At 37.1% G+C, this 18156-nt stretch overlaps 1 protein-coding gene across 3 annotated transcripts in view; it reads right to left on the reverse strand.

Moving 5' to 3' along the window:
- The window catches only part of LOC118152909 (uncharacterized), a 160493-nt gene that overhangs the window by 22898 nt on the left and 119439 nt on the right, over window positions 1-18156 (reverse strand). The window lies entirely within an intron of this gene.

The following is an 18156-nucleotide window of genomic DNA, read 5'->3' on the forward strand; positions in this document are numbered from 1 at the left end:
GGCTATTTTTCTTTTTCTCAATATGCTTTTAATGTGGTATTACAAAACAGTGTTCTTGAGTAAATCTCTACTATAAAATGGGAGAGAAAGAACATGACCATTTTACCTGTTTGTGCACTTTGTATAATAATTTATCACTTTTTTCTTTGTGTTTTTTTCCAAAGTATTTTCTATTTAATACCTCATTCAGAGGCAAGATACCAAATTTGAGACCTTTCTTTTCCATTTTTAGAGCTTAAATTACTATAGAAATGTCTTAATATCAAGAAGTGCATAGCAGTTTACTGCATTAAAACACAAATGGAGGAGTTAGAACTTCTAAGTTATCCCTATTGAATCTCCTCCTGACTTTGCCTTGACTCTACCAAGTAAGTTTTCCTTGTGGATCCCAACCGCCACCCTATCCATTCATTGATGCAAATATCTAAATGCCCTTCCCTTATCCTGTAATCCTACTTTCACCACCATCTTTGTTTTATGGCATAGAAAGCTGTTGTAGAAAACACGCTAGTCAGTAACCCTAGCTCCTATTCCCATTCTCCCTGGTGTGCCTCCACTCTAGATGCTGGAAAAGCTAAACATTCACTTTCCCAGTCTCCACTGCAACTAGGAATAGTCGGGTACCACAGTCCTGGCTAACATAACATACACAAAAGTCTTCTGTAGAGCTTCTAGGAAACTTTATTTCTTGATACAAAGGACTCACAAAGTGTCTCAAAACAATTAACTTATATGCAAAAGGTAGGGAAATGGGGAGGTGGAGTTTGCATAGTATTTTAAGTTATATAGGAAGAACAATGCTGCTAAGTAGAAATGTTTGATTAGAACAACTCCGTAAAATCAAAGAATCAATTAGTATAATTAATTAGAAGATGAAAGTAAAATATGATGACAAAGTGTGCCATGATCCAATTACTGCCAGGAAGATTGGCGATATATCAACCATTTGAAAGCCAGTTTATTTTAAAATAGGCATCACCTCAAGTTTAACTGGCTGGTATCTTACAGGAATATAGGAGCAAATCAAATCACTGAGATTAGTGATTTGAAGGTATATTTAGCAATCCGTTTGCCTTGAAAAGTTCACCAAGATATTCTATATTTAAAACTAGATATTTCATAGATGATTACTTTACTTTTTTATGGTTGAACTGGCTTTTTCCAACACTCACCCCTGAAAATTTCTAGGCTAAAGTTATTACAGTTAGGCTCCAAGGAATAGAACTTCCTTGCTTGTATCATTAATTTTTCACTGTGCTTGAGCAAAGCAAAATATTATCTTCTGCATGTGAATTACCTAGGCTCACTTCTATTAGGAAGTCAGATTGTCATTAGGGTCCTCACATGTGAAATGAGAATGTCAGTCCTATTTTCCAGCTCACCTGTCTATTAAGGAATAAGTTTCTGAAGTTAGCCAACAATGGATTCTCTACACTCCAGGAACTTATAATCATAGCCTCATGCCCATGTCCTCCAAGTTACTGCCAAAAATCCATTGACAGATGCACTATTTAAGAATTTTCTAAACTTTGAATAAGTGGCGCATAAAGTGTAAACTTCAATTTATCCTCTACTGAGTTGAAACTGTGAGAGCTATGCAGCTTGACCACATTGTCTGACCCCTGTAAAACTGCTCTTACTGAATTAACTGTGCTTAATAATTGTGTTAGCCATTCACATTGAGGGATGCAAAAAGAAACCATCCCGGGATATTCATTGTTGTCTTAGCGTGATGGCATTACTGATGGTTCATTAAGTGTCACAGAATGGTCTTTATGAAAACACAGCAAACATTCTCATAGGAATAAATATTGACAATTATCCTTTTTTGAGTTTTCATCATATGTACAGCAAATTATGTATTTTTATGTTCATTTCTCCATATTGGCTGCTAGAAGATTCAAAGGTAAACCTGTGGTCCAAGTGCAGCAAGTGAGGAAGGCCTCAGCATGCATTTTGTGTGCTAACCTCATCCCTGGTTTCATCTTATTTCTCTAATCCTATTTCTCTCTTTTCTGATTTGCTCTATTTTTTTCTTTTCATTGTTTTATTTTGTATATTTGTAGGTTGTTGCATAACCATTTAAAATAAAAGGCAGTGCAAAATTACCAACACCCCGGCTTTAGAGTATCCAGAGGTTTGTCTGTGAGAAATACACATGCCTGTAAACACACACACCAAAGCCATCCTTCTTTTGAAGACAGGAAAATGAACCAATGACCCACCTCAATGTATTAACTTATTACTCAGGCAAAGACACATGAACAGATTCCAGCACAAAATTAAAAGCAGTATTTAAAGATCAGAAGTCAACAGATCAAGAACTTAGGGCAGTTACCCAAATGAAGGGATTTACGCTCAAGCAAAAGACAAAACTCTGGGAAGAAAATGAGGCATCAGTGTGCAAATCAAAGCAAAGAGTCTAGGTGGTAAATAGGATCAAACAACACATTGAACTAACATATTTTCCCCAGTCAATAGCTCATGATTTATTTTAATAGCAAAGACTAGTCCTCAGGGGTAGGAGTGAGAGTAAGTATCTGAATGGAATAAAGGCAAAAGATTGGGGCGGGAGGGGGGATGGGTAGGGTAAGCAACAAATTCCTGTGGGTAATCCACCAAGAGCAAACGTGAGCTGGTTTGCTGAGCACAGACTTAAAGATAATGGAGTTTCTTGCTGTAGAAGGATATTCATAGCAAATTCTTGTATTTCCTCAGAGGTTTTCCCTCTTTTTTTTTTTTTTTTTTTTTTTGGGTCCATAAATGTAACCTGTCATCTAGAATCAAAGCATTTCCTTTCTTGGAGAAACACTGACAAAATATTAATTGCCAATTATTCTTTTGACATTCTTGCTGCAGATCACATCCCATTTGTCTCATGTCATTCTGCCTGCAAGAAGCAAAAGAGGCTGAGAGTTAAGACTAAGAGGTGGACCGAGGTCCACATCTGTGACCAGGGGCTGTTTTTAAAGTTTCAACTTTTTCTGCAGGTCAGGTTCAAACGGAGTGATAAGAAAGCAACAGTTTGCTTTAGCATCTCAGCTCCTCAAAGGGACAATACTTATCCCGTTGAGGAGAGCGTGTGTAACTAAAGAGGTTTAGTCAGAATACATAACATGGTTATAATAGTCATGTAAGGAAGAGGCAAGGCTATGATACAGTGCATGTAAGCTCAGTGTTAAAAATGCTGTACAATAAAAAATCCAAACCACTTGCTCAGAGTAGAATCATTGCCCTATATATGATTATATAAACACAACTTCATAGGCATTAGTGCAGTTGCCTGCTGCTAATATACCCAAAGTGTACCTCTTAATCACTTGTTTGTTTTAGTTTGGAAGGACAGGAGGTTTTAATTTGGAAGAAAGAAGCAGACCTCATGAGAACCCCCAGGTATGCCCAATATTATTGTATTTTTTCTGCTCAAAAAGCCACATTCTGCTGAGAGTTTCTGAATTAATCTTGCAAGGTGGCTTTTAAAGTGGAAAAAATTCTTGTATACAGCATTTTATGTACATCAATGAAGGAATCTTTGATGGGAATATAAAATCTTCACATAAAATTAAAAGTCAATGTAACCAAAAGTTGATGTAATTTAGGCTACTACTACTTGGCATTTGGTAGTAAACACAAGGAAAATCCACTTAAATCCCTTCTGTTTGAATGATCTTCCTTTTTATATCAAGAAGTGGCCAAGAAAGGTTTACTACTGCCATTGGGATGGATTCTTAACGTGCCTGGATCTTTTGCCTGTAACTACTGGCTGAATGGCACAGAATGCTGTTCCTTCCCTACTTATCTGAAGAGCCCATTTACACTGTTCTGCTGTTGCATCTCACTGTATAAAATGGGAAGCTTTTACTACCAGTATTACTTTACCTAAAGACACTGTGTCTTTTTCTCTTGGGAGAATTATTCCTGTCCCTATTCTAGAACAAACTCTAGAACACTACAGACAAAACTCTGGCAAGAGTCTAGAGTTTGTTTTAGAATTTAGGAATAATTCAATGTTTTAGCCTAGTATTTAGTATACTCTCTGTTTATTTTCTGCATCACTAAATTATATTTCTAAGCTTTTGCCTTGCTAATCAGGAACTGAAAAATACTAGATAGAATGGCTACAATCTTTTAATAGTTAAGACTACATCACATTTATTAATACATCCAATACATGTCCTATCTAAATCCAACTGACAAATTCCAAACAGTAGACTTAGAACTCTCAATATCGAATAAGCTATAAAACCATGTAATGACATGCACAAATCTATTTGGAAGTCAATGGTTAGACTGAAGAATTCAACTTGAGTTAATAATTTGCATAGTCATAGTGACCTTTGTAGGTTTTCATAAAGATTATTTGCTATATCATTGGACAGCCCTGATTTAGCATCATGCAAGAGTATTTGAGGAGAATGGTATGAAGACCATAACTACAAAGTAATGGATATTTTCATTACTGTTCTGTTCCTATGATAATATTATGTCTAAAATATGTTTTAAACTAATCCATGTCCTTCTTTAAACTCTAAACAAACTTAACTCATAGAGACAAAGCATTCTAAGTAGAAGCATTAATTCATTCTTTTTAGCTTTGTATTTATAATAATGTCATTGAATTGATTTTCTACCATGACCCAAGAATACAGTGTATCTTTAATAAGAAACAGCCACTCACCACTACCCCACCTTGCTCCTCTTTATTGCTTACAATCTGTAGCTTTCCATAACTGGGTTAAACTCCTAGCCTTGGTTCCTTAAATCTAAAACCATAATCAGTATATACATAATTAATAATTCAGAATTAACTTGATACCAGATAATAACTATAGATCCCTGTAAAGAAGCTTCATAATTATAAGAAATTAGTCCCTCCAGTTTTATTCTTGCCTCTAGATCTAATTCAAAACAACATGAAGAACACAACTAGAAGCAGTACATGCAAAGCCTTCGCAGTTAAGTTCCAGTTTGCTGCACCTGTTAAAAAATGCAACAAAAAGAGCAAAATCATTTCAACATCTGGTTGGGATGGAGATTTAAAACTAGAAGATAAAGACTGTGCCCAAGGCATCAAAAATGCAAGTAAAGACCAAGACAAGGGATTGCAAACAGACACACAACTCAGAAATAAATGAAGCATGGGAAGTGTGAGCAGGACAGGTGAGAAGTCCATGAGCCAGGAGATGAGAACAAAGATGAGATAACCTCAATTAAAAGCTACCAAAGAAGGCCACTGGTTTAAAGGAGTGAAAATAGTGTTAAGAAAGGCAAACTGGGTCACTTATTACTAGGGCGAGCAAATGTCTGCACTTCAGGAATTCAGAGACAGCAAGGCAACAGCTTCATGAGCCAATAGAAATAATAAGCTTGCTCCAGAAACAAGGAGGGATCATCTTCATCATCTTTTACCCTTTTCAAATAGGCTGTTGAGCAGAAGTAAGCTGAGAGGTGAAAGCAGCAACTGCAGTAAAAGGGAGCACAGGATTCGATGGTCTTAGGTATATCCATGTGGGAGAGAAAAAGATTTCTTTCCTCAATCCCCTCTAGGTTCATATATGAGACTCTATTACAAAAGACAGAGTGATAAGAGACAAAAAAAGACAAGACAAATTAAGTTTTACAAGACATGGAGACCTTCAAAAGTGAAGACCCAGAGAAACATGAAGATTTTTTTGTGTATTTTTATGTAGAGTCATGCAGAAGTATGATTGGAGGGCAAAAGTTATGATATAATGATAATAAACTTCAGCAAGATCTGTTTATTCAAATACTTCTTAGCATCTCTGTGTCTCTGAATAAAGGGTAGATTCTCTTAAAATGAAGGTCTTCTTCAGAGGAAGGTAAGAAAATTTTTTATGTCCTACTTCAGGGAAGAAGGAAGGAGAAGTCAAAAGTGACCCTCCTGTTTCTGCAGTTTCCTCAAATGCCGAGACGCCACATTTTGAAGCAATATGTCCCCAACCCCATTATCTACACTATCGCTATCTGAAAGAGGAGAGTGAAATTATAGGGGGTAGTCAGATGTCTCACTGATCACCATGTTCATACTACAGAAGCCTATTATCCAGTGTAACCAGACTGGATTAAGTGGGTTGGTTAATGGAGAAAGACTGTTAAATCAAACAATCATTAAAAGTTGATATGTAATGGAACACACCATACATTTCATTTTTACTGAAACCACATAAGAGCACATTCATTCACTAAGATTTTGCTTAGAATCAAAACTTCTCATTAGCGTTCCAATTCACTGATTGAAATTCTGCATTTTCTATATATAATTGGATAATACATTAACTATGATATCCAGTTTCAATGTCTTCACTCAGGCATTTGCAATACCCCCTGAGTGAAGAATTCTTCCAGATATTTATGACTCCTCCTTCAACCTTTATAGCTGCTTTGTCTAAACCTAATTCTACTGTAATAGTTTGGCAGCTTACTTTATCTAGGTTTGGTGTCTATTTGGGGGAAGGGGGAGGCAGCTTACATTTTATCTAGCTCTTTTACACAAAAAATTTAATAACAAGCTTCTCCGGCATTCTTGTCATAGAATATGTAATACTTAATTAAATTATGAAAGTATAAGGTTAGAATGAGGGTACAACTAATATAAACAGGTTTGAAATGGACCACAGCTTATTTCTGGTAAGCATACAACTCAATGGAGAGCACAATTAATCTGGCAAGTTAATTTAGTGGCAGTTTATTAAGAGACTATAATTTCACAGCATAGTTTTCACATTCAAATATGTTTTTTACCTGCTAAGTTTCACAATGATTGCTTCTTGAAAACATAGAAAGATATAAACTGGACAATTTTGAATTAGACTCCATGGCCATAAGCAGTATCTCATGGCTGACCATCTTCAAAATATGCCAAAATTATAGTCTTGGGGAAACAATAAGGTAAAGAATCTACAATAGTGACTGGCACGTGGTAGATGTTCAAATAAAATATACTAAATCAATAAATAGTGAATAAATCCAGGGAGGCTCAGTGACTGGCCCATAAAGTCTTCAAAAAATGCTGATAAGTAAATAAATGAATTATCAAATGGCAGTTAATCTATTTCTTAAAATATGTGATTGCTGTGGTCTGAATGTTTGTAACCGCTCAAAATTCATATGTTGAAACCTAATCTCTAGTGAGATAGTATTAAGAAGCGAGATCTTTAATAGCTAAATCATCAAGGCAGAACCCTCATGAATGAGATTAGTGGCTTTATAAAAGAGGCCCAAATAAGCGTGTTTGCCCCTTCACCACATAAGAACATAGCTAGAAGGTGCTGTTTATGAAGCAGAGAGAAAGCCCTTCCCAGATATGAAATCTGACAATGCTTTGATCCTGGTCTTCCCAGCCTCCAGAACTGTGAAAAATAAATGTCTTTTGTTTACAAATTGCCCAGTCTGAAATAATGTTACAGCAACAGGGAAGAACTAAGATAGTGATACTTCATGGAGACAGAAAGCATGTCAGAATGCACCTTGCCAGCAACATCTTTCCAGGCTCAGCTCAAGAAGGTCCCCAAATACTCTAGTCCCTCCCCATGTGCCTACAAGCCCTCCCACATATCCCTATCACATCATTTCTCATGGTCTCCTCCATTATACTATGAATTCCCTGAAGACCAGGTCTTTGTCTTATTCATGCTTATCTCCTACAATGTCTTGTACATAGAAGTATACTAAAAATTATGGGACCAGACACTGTGTCTCATGCCTGTAGTCCCAGCACTTTGGGAAGCTAAGGTGGGAGGATTGCTTGAGCCTAGGAATTTGAGACCAGCCTGGGCAACATAATGAGACCTCATATCTACAAAAATTAAAATATTAGCCAGGTATCGTGGCACACACCTGTGATCCCAGCTATACGGGAGGCTGAGGTAGAAGGACTGCTTGAGCCTTGGAGGTTGAAGCCTCAACAGGAAGCCATGATTGCACCACTGAACTCAAGCCTGGGTGACAAGGCAGAAATTTTTTTTTAATTGTGGAATTGAACCAAAGTGTGCTTATAACCTGCATCCAAAAATGAGAGTTCCTTTCAGAGTCTCTGGGAGTTTGATGCTTTTTTTTTTTTTTTTTTTTTGTCAATCAATGAGAGCATATAACGTTGCTCAGGTTGGCCTTGAACTCATGGCCTCGCCTCCTCAAGCGCCAGGACAACTGGCCGAGCCACCGTGGCCCCCTGATGCTTGTTCTTACACTTGTATATTCCTATCTTACTCTCACTGGAAGATATGTATTGGATTTTCTTTATGTTTTGAAAAGACACCTGGAATGAAGAATCAATTTCTTTATGCTTCTGTGTTTGGGGGCCAAAAGGCAATTAGACGCTACTCTCCTAAGCACAAAATTAAACACAACATTTCTCGGTATCAGATCCTTTAAGTAACACCCAGTTACACAAGTTCCCATCTGAAATGTTCTCACTAAGCCTGCATTGAGTAAATTGCCCAAGTTTTACATCACTAAGAAATGGACAAATTGTTTGGTTTCACCATTCAAAGTTTCACAGAAACTTCTGTATTTCAAATCCTCAGTGGTATCAAAAACACTGGGAAGTTTTGTTAAAGAAAAAAGTTGAGACAATGAGAGCTTCAGTTTCATATGCAAATGGAAAATGTAAACAGGAAATTGCCAAAAGAATCCTCAATGCAGAAAGAGGCTTTCCTATCCAAACACCTTGCAATACAGGAGCCAGCAATAGGGGTGTCAATTGGAAGAACCTGGAATGTTTTTGGACAAGTGCTGATTGAAATGGAAATTTAACAAAACAAAATTGATTACACCCCAAAATTTTAAATATATGTGGAGAAAAATGAAATATAAATAAAACTAAGCTTCAGTTTTCTACTGAAAGTTTCTTTTTATGCAGCTTTGTAGAGTAGGCCTCCTCAAGCTGCAGAAAATTCCCTAGCAGCAACTGCAGAAAACAAGAGGCTCAAAGGTTATCAAGACATGGAGAGTAAGTGCCAAAAATTGAGGCAGGTCAATAGTCACCATCTAAGCCAGTAAATCAGCTCCCACCATCAAGGACACCAAAATCCATCCCCAGGACTTTCCAGATAGATACCAAAGCTTGGTAGTTACTAAAGTCAGAGAGCCACATGCTGACCCAATTTCCATTCCCTTATTTATGAATCTCCCTTCCCCGTTTTCCATTTGGTTTGGAAGTAAGTGGAAGAAAAATTGAAGCAGACCAGACAAGAAGGGAAATAGCCACTTATTCACAATTTTACACTTGAAACCTAAATTTGTCATGATTTTTCATTGGAATTTGATGGCTACAAATTTCAAAGATATGCTGCCTTTTAAAATCTAAATAGGATTTCACTGAATACAACACAAGGAAATTCAAGTGACTAAAATCCTTTCACATAGTTATTAGAATATAATTCTATTTGGAGAGATTTGTGATAATAAAATGTGACTTGATACACAAGTTCTAAGGATTGGAGAGATGTAGTTACATGGAGCTGTGAATAGAATCATTTTCCATAAAGCAACATTTATAACAATTCCAGCTGGGAGAAGAAATGGTACCATTCATGCATGTACATGGTCAAAGCCATCATGTTATTTAAAAAGGAAAAGCTGTGGTGTTTGACTTCTATACACGCATTTATGCTAAGCATCTCTTCTTTCAACATCTGCTAAATCAGTGGTTCTCAACAAGACAGGTAACAGAAGCTGATCGGTGAGGAAAGCCATTTTATTTAGCTGGAGAAGTTTTTAAACTACAACACCCACTCTCCACCTGTGCCAGAATCAGAAGCAACATAAGAGGAAAAGCATTTGTAATTTGATAGAGCTTTCTAGACGATTCCACTATCCTCCAACTATTTTTAAGTCACTGTTTGAGTAATGGAGGACTACTACTTTTCTGACAGGTCACAGGAGGAAAACACCCATTTTATAGTACAAATAATTGAGGATTTTAGAATATATATATATAGTACAATCATTTTATTGTACAATCATATCATCTGTAACATTAAGCAATCAACTCTCTCTAATGTTCAGTTCCTTAAACTATAACATGAGGGACCTGGGTATTGTGATGATCCCTCATGTTATAGTTTAAGGAACTGAACATTAGAGAGAGTTGATTGCTTAATGTTACAGATGATATGATTGTACAATTAAAAGAGCTTTTTTCCATAGCAAATCAATTCACAATAGAAAGTTGAATACATGAATGTTTATTTACTGCATCCTTTGGCAAAAGTTATCGAGCATTTACTCTATGGTAGGTATTACAGCTGAATATATTACTTCTAATGCTCACATCTACTCTGTACTCTGTGAGATAAATATTTTTCCTGTTTTACCAATTGGGTAACTATTTTCCAAAGCTCTCTTAAGTAGTATTGGTGGGTTGGAATTTGAACTTAGGCCACGTAACTCCAGAACCTGCACTCCTAGCCACTATGCTCCTCCACTTGCTGCTTGCCATGTACCTGGTTCTCTGTCATATTCTATAAATAAGATAATGAGAAAAATATCCTACTTTCATGAAGCTAACATAATTTAAAAATATATCAATTATTAAATATATACTTTCAAATTTTGATAAGTATCACAAAGAAAAAGAACAATATACAACGAAACACCTTAATTCCTGAAGTCAGGTAAGAGAAGTGATATCTAAAATGAGGTTAAGAAGGAGCCATACACATGAAAAGCATTTATGGCATAGGAAGTAACATGTGCCAGGGCTCTGAGATTGAGCAGTTTAGCTTCCTCAAGAAACTGAAAGGCTGATATGAGTAGGATGTGTATAGTATTCAGAAAAGTAATGCCAGAAACGATGAAAAAGACAGTTCAGCAAGGAAAAAACATGCAGAGCCTTGCAATCTTTGTTAAAGGGTCTGAATTTCTCTCTCGATGGGTAATACCAGTGTCTGGGGAGTAGGTGGAGCACATTTCCTTCTTCCTTCACGTGCAGGCCACTTGAATATCACAACTAGTTTTGCCCTGCTTGCTGCCATCTACTAGGGTCTTGATCATCTCCCTTTTGCTATAAATGGTATTCCTTTCCATTTAGACTCTATCGGCATTCATGACAGCTTCAACATCTTCAAGATTATCTACTTGTGACTCTAATTTATTTTGCACCACTCCACCATGGTCACTCACACTATGGTTATATTCTATTCCTTATGTTTTATCACCAGAAATTGCTCCTCCTTCAAAAATCTCTATTTCAAACATTACAGTTTTCAATCACCACTTATTGAACACTTGCTCAATACGTGCACTGACAAAACTCTTGAACTTGATCAAACCTTCTGTCCCATGGACTCCACCATTTTCTTACCATCAGCACATTTTTTTCTCCTCACATAACAATAGAAAGTTTACCCATCTGACAAAGGGCTGATATCCAAAATTTACAAAGAACTCAAACAGATTTACAAGAAAAAAACAAGCCCATTCAAAAGCGGATGAAGGATATGAACAGACACTTTACAAAAGAAGACATACTTGAGGCCAACAAATATATAAAAAATGGTCATCATCACTGGTCATTAGAGAAATGCAAATCAAAACTACATTGAGATATACCATCTCACGCCAATTAGAATGGCGATCGCTAAAAAATCTGGAGACAACAGATCCTGGAGAGGATGTGGAGAAATAGGAACACTTTTACACTCTTGGTGGGAGTGTTAATTAGTTCAACCATTGTGGAAGCCAGTGTGGCAATTCCTCAAGGACCTAGAAATAGAAATTCCGTTTGACCCAGCAATCCCATTACTGGGTATATATCCAAAGGATTATAAATCATTCTACTATAAGGACACATGCACACAAATGTTCATTGCAGCACTGTTTACAATAGCAAACACCTGGAACCAACCCAAATGCCCATCGATGATAGACTGGATAGGGAAAACGAGGCACATATACACCATCAAATATTATGCAGCCATCAAAAACGATGAGTTCATTTCCTTTGTAGGGACACAGATGAACCTGGAACCATCATTCTCAGCAAACTGACACAAGAACAGAAAATCAAACAGCACATGTTCTCACTCATAGGCGGGTGTTGAACAATGAGAACACGTGGACACAGGGAGGGGAGCACTACACACTGGGGTCTGTTGGGTGTAAATAGGGGAGGAACAGTGGGGGTGGGGAGTTGGGTAGAGAGAGCATGGGAAGAAATGCCAGATATAGGTGAAGGGGAGGAAGGCAGCAAATCACACTGCCACATGTGTACCTATGCAACAATCTTGCATGTTCTTCACATGTACCCCAAAACCTAAAATGCAATAAAAAGAAAGAATACAAATAAGAGGAATTGTACTGGAGAATTTCTGGGAAATAGTTCCCAAAATAAAAAGTGAGCCTCTCCCATCCCTTGTGTGAGGCCATGATGCCCAGAGCTATTACCATCTGCATCTTGCAACCATGAAGGGACAACCCAGAGAACTGAAGAGGTGCCAACCCAGTGTGCTGGCATCATAGAATTAGCAAAGCAATCCTGCAACCACTGACCTCCAAACTTCCCCTTGAGTGAGCAATAAATGCTTTTATGGCTTAAAAAAAAAAAGAAAATAAAAGCCCTGGTTGATGCCAATATTTAAGGTGGTTAACCAAACAGCTGGACATTGATGAAAGACATCACACAGGTAAAGTGACCAACTTCATATAACATTCATGACCACAAACCCCATTGGGCCTTTAAAACACCAGCAGTCTGACAATATTTTGCCATTGTTTTACTGCCTTGTCTGATGACCATTTCACATCTTTTTCTCACTTTTCTATTTTTCCCAATTCCTCCCATTTAGATTTCACTTTACGTATCATGGAGTAAATAAGAGCCTTAAGTAAACAAGATCATCTGCATGTCACCAAATCTATAAAGCTTCCTGCACCAACAGCCACTTCTACTGCCCTCTTCTTAAAAGGGAGAATGTGTCTTTTCTTCTCTCAGAGTTCAAACCTTACTTTTAGGAATACCATCTCGTTTGCCTTCTAAAGGGCTTCACTCTGGCACTCTGGCACTAAATGGAAAATCATCAATTTTCCATTTATACTAGACTGTGTCCCCCTGCCTAAAAACAAGCTCTGGTTTGTTTTCAAGAGAAAAAAAACTTCCATTGGCCCCCACATTGCACTTCGTCTCCCTTTCTCTACTTCTATTTTTAGTAGAACCTCTCAAAATTGTCCACTTCTTCAGCCCTGTTCACTCCTCCCTGAAGTCCTACCTTCTGGTCCTATGAGCTCACTGCTGGAGTCTGTCAAAGTCATTGACACCACCATGTTGACAAATATAGTCATCAATTATCTGTCCTTATATTATTCAACCTCTCAGTAGCATCTTACATAGTTAACCACTCCTGACCTGAAATGTCCACCTTCCTTGATTCTACAACATACTCCCCTGATTTTTCTCTTTCCTGATTGAGCTCCTCCTCCATCCTCCTTCCAGGTCCTCCTTCTTCATCTAATCTCTGATCCATCCTCTTCTACCCGTCTTGCTCTAAATGTAAAAATTTTCCATTGCTTTGTCCAGGGCTTCCTTATCTTTTCTCTCTCTTTCTACTCCCTACAGAGGTGAATTAAACAGCATTAATGTACTGATGACTTAAAATTTTACATGTCCAGTCTCATCCTATCCTCTGACCTTTTGACCTATATATCAACTGCCCACTTGCTATCCATCAAAGAGAAATGAAGTAACACAGATTTTATTCAGACTACTGCAGTAGAGAAGAGAGACTTGAGTGCAAACTGATCTCAGCTCTACCAAAACAGAAGGCAGGAGACTTTTAAAATACTGAGATATGCTAAAGGAAAAGTAGTTAAGGGGTTGGAGGTCAGGGGTGGGGAGGGTGGTGAACGGTTGGTGAATATGATTAGGATATCTAAGTTTGCTCACTAATGCGTATGGGGGGAGAAACAAACTTTTCATATCTATAGGACAGAATGAAATATTGCAAATTGAAGCAAGATGTCCACCAAAGTTAGACTCTTTCCCTTCCACAGGAATTGAGAATCAGGAAAACTACCTCCCTGGATGTTTATATTTCAAAGAGATGGCTCTCAGGCTCTTGAAGGGAGCCTGAGATATAAACATTTATGGGTGATAGAAGATTTACTTCTCAAAGGTCAGCGAAAAGATTGACAATGGCAAGTTTTCTAAAGTAACTGCTCTAAGAAAAGGGAGTCTAGGGGCCTCTAATCAGGTTTTGGCTGGAACAAGTGATAAATTACTTTGACAGTACTGAGCTTTATCAGGAAGGCTGAGGTTATCCTAGGGACAAGTCTTGGCTGATAGAAGCCATACTAGAGTTTGGTCAAGTTTCTTAGTGCAGTAAGTTGGACTAAATCATTCACACCAAGAATTTTGCAGCTGTCACCTGTTTACTTGATATTTGATAGTCATCTCAGAATTCATCTGATTACAATGTACCTCTTAATTGCTTCCCAGTTATGATCCCATCCTACTTTCCCCTACCTTGTCATATCTGTTACCTCATATTTACCACATATCTTTTTTTTCACCTCCACCCATGGCCTAGTCAATCAGCAAATGTGAGCTCTAATTGCTCTGATTATTCTCTCCCTGTCTACTGCTGTCACTCTGATTCAAGACACCATCATTTATCCTCTAAGGACTCTGGTCTGATAGGTGTATATCCAATGGAAATCACTATTCTTTAGGTCAAATCTCCATCCTGGGTGTGGTTGGCCAGTATCTACAGGGCCTGCGATGGGCAGGCACAGTGACTTATATTTCCAAAGTTAAAGCTAGCTCATTTAGGTTCTAGGGCATGAACTGTATGTTCCCAATTCATGACATCTCCCGTTCCTCTTACAGTTTCCCTGGGTAATACCTATTCTTTGATCCCTCTTTCATACTATACTTTAAAAGGAAAATATAAAAGACAATGTTGCTCCTCATAGTTTTCAGTAGAAACTAAGACCCCAGACAAAAATATATAAATGTGAAAAAGTAAAACTTAGGTATCAACCAGCAGGGGGAACTCCAAGAGGCAGTTTCAGGTACACATTCCAACAGGCCCTTGTGTACTGACCATACTTACAAACAGCCCTACTGTGTACAAGACCTCAGAGGAAGAAAGATTTTCATGTACCTAGAATAGGCCTTAGTGACCCATATGCTGGCCCTGCTGAGCACCACTCAAAGACTGTCTGTGATGATTCAGCATTGCCTTCCAAGTATGCTCTCATTTCCTCTTCTATGACCCTGGAATCTGCTTTTGCAATTGCCAGTGACCATGAATAAGTGCATAGTCTACAGTGCATGTTTAATGCATGATTTGAAAAGCACATCATTATTTCAAAAATTTAAAAGATTCCTAAAAGAGTTGCCTGTGTGAGCAAATCCCCATAACACCTTGATTGTTAAAGGATAAAAAAGCTAATTATCATTCACATAATATTTGCATTTATGAATTCTAATTTTTATAGTGAATAACACTTCATAAAATAGCTTCTGACAATTGGCTCAGTTGGAAGAATTCATCTAATCACTTAAAACAAACAAAAAAAACCCAGCTTTTCATTGTGTTGATGAAATTTTGAGCCTTAGTCAAAATAACTGAGATATTAAAGATAAAAAGCCAAAAGGAAAGACACATTGGAAATCATCTCTGATTAAAATGTAAATTTCTTATCGTACTGATGTTCTTATTTATGGCAAAACATTGTAACACTTAAATATTAAGCAGCATTTCAGTTTGGTAGCATTTGTTGTTCTATTCAGCAACTAAAACTTAGCACAATAAATGCAAAATTGTTTTTTTAATTTACATTTTCAAAAGAAATAATCTAGGTCACTTTTATGTTACTTGCATGTAAAATCAACTCCTTTAAACAGAAAGCAGAAAGCATCCTTTAAAGCAAAGATGCTTTAACAGAAACCATCTTTGAAAATATTGCCATTTTCTACCTCAGAGTATGAAGATGATAAAAGTAAGAAACAATTCTGCATGATTTTTAATCTATAGCTAATTGTTACTTCTGAAGATGGTTATGGATCTACCAGATTTTCAGTTGCTTCTCTAACTTGTTTTCTACTGCCCTTGGGTGATTTCACTATTTATTGGTAGCCAATTCATAGTAAACAAAGGCATGGAACAGAAGGCAAATCAGTCAAATCCCCATGTTTTCTGGTAATAATTTCATCGGAATTAATAGCTGATATGTGGTTTGTTCATTTACATGTACCCAGTTTCTTCCATATCTGCAGTGATGCTTGGCACAAAAAACTGAGAAATGATTGTACTCAAGAAGAGCTTTCTCTTGTGAAGTTAATATACATTCACCATATGAGCCAGCAATCCTTCTCCTAGACATTTAACCACGAGAATGAAGGTATATTTCTACACAAAATCCTGTATATAAATAATTATATCAGCTTTAGTTATAACCACTAAAAACTGAAAAAATATAACTGTCCATCAACTGGTGAATGGATAAGCAGTATATAATGGAATACAAACCAGCATTAGAAAGGAATGAATGACTGATACATACACAAGATGGATGATTCTCAAAGACAGACTCAAAACCGTGTATACTTTATAATTATAATTTAAATGACATTTTGCAAGAGATAAAACTGGACCAAACAGATCAGTGGTTACCGAGGGCTGGGAGCCAAAAAGGAGGATAACTACAAAGGGCCACACAGAACCCTTTGCTGGCGATGGAAAAGCTCTGCACTTTGATTTCAGTAGTGGTTACAGAACACAGCAAACATCTGTCAAATCTATACACAACAGGGTGAACTCTACCATACATAACTTTTACCTGAGCAAACCCGCTTTCTTTTAAAAAGTACAAAACGTTGTTTTTGACCTTAGGGAGCTTACAGATGAGAGATAAGGCAAGATCTGAGAAAAAGATGATTCACAATAACCGAATATGTATATATGTGTGTGTGTATAATATTTAAAGTAGAAGATCTTACAAGATATTCACTGTTATAATTTCCCCTTACGTGATTTCTCTTTCTCTTGGGTTTATTTATGGGGCAAATGGAAAGTAAAATTACCATGTATGAAGTCATATTTTTTTGAGGCATTGCAACTGTAGCACTTCAACACACAATTACTTTTGAATTACGTGTAAGAGTGAAAAAGATTGAGTTTCCGAATTGTGGTTGGTGAAATCTAATCAAATTCTCAGGAGTGAAAATAGATTTTTGCATCAGTGAGACTTGCCTTCTGGAAAGAAAGGGTACTCTTTTCCAGGGTTAATCTTGTGGTTGTACATGATGTTACTTTATCACAATTATGCAGTTGCCATATTACTTATCACTGAACCTGCAGTGAAATCACTGGGAAAAAAACCCAAAATTAGTATTTTGGATGGATGACTTCCAACTTTTAACTGGGTTATAGCAGATGCTCCATACTAAGCTAAGCTATGCATTTAATTATATAGGTTTTTCTTTCATTTCCACAAAGTCTCCTGGACCCCTGGTGCATACTATCTTCATTCACCATCACAGAGCGATGTGGAGGACTTTTCAGTAATCTCCATTTCTCCAAATGCATTTCAATACTTCTCTCTCCACTCCATCTCGCTGGCCCCTAGCTGATAATTGAACTCAGAATTGCAGTTCTCAAGGTGCTTGCAAAGGGATATAATCTAAGTTACTCCCAAGAAATGCCTACCCCAAAATCGGGCAAAGAAGATAGTCTATGAAAATTGCCTCAACACAGGTGTTCCAAAGCATTTAAATAGACCTACACTAGGAAGTACATTTCACTCTGATTTTTCAGTTTTATACTACTCTTGTTTATTCTATTTTTTAAAGTTGGTTGCAACTCACTGAAATAATTTTTCCCACTAACAGATGCAAACTGTAGTTTGAAGATCACTGCCATAAAAGATATAAAATTTGCCATTCATCTAAATATTATCTAATCCAAATGATAGTAGTTCACTAGGGGACATTTCACCTTGTCCACTTTTAAAGTGCCCCTCTAACCCTCCACCCCCATGGGTCTGAATCGCTTTTACTGAGTTGTGCTTTGGTTTCATGCTATAAGGCAGTATGAGAATAATTCCTATGTTAATTGCTGATAATGCTATTGAGAACTTCCTTCACTACACTACACAGTCTCCTCTCTATGAGGACCAAGGGTAGAAAAAAACTCT

This window comes from Callithrix jacchus, chromosome 4, assembly GCF_049354715.1.
Source record: "Callithrix jacchus isolate 240 chromosome 4, calJac240_pri, whole genome shotgun sequence".
In the NCBI taxonomy this organism is placed as follows: domain Eukaryota; kingdom Metazoa; phylum Chordata; class Mammalia; order Primates; family Cebidae; genus Callithrix; species Callithrix jacchus.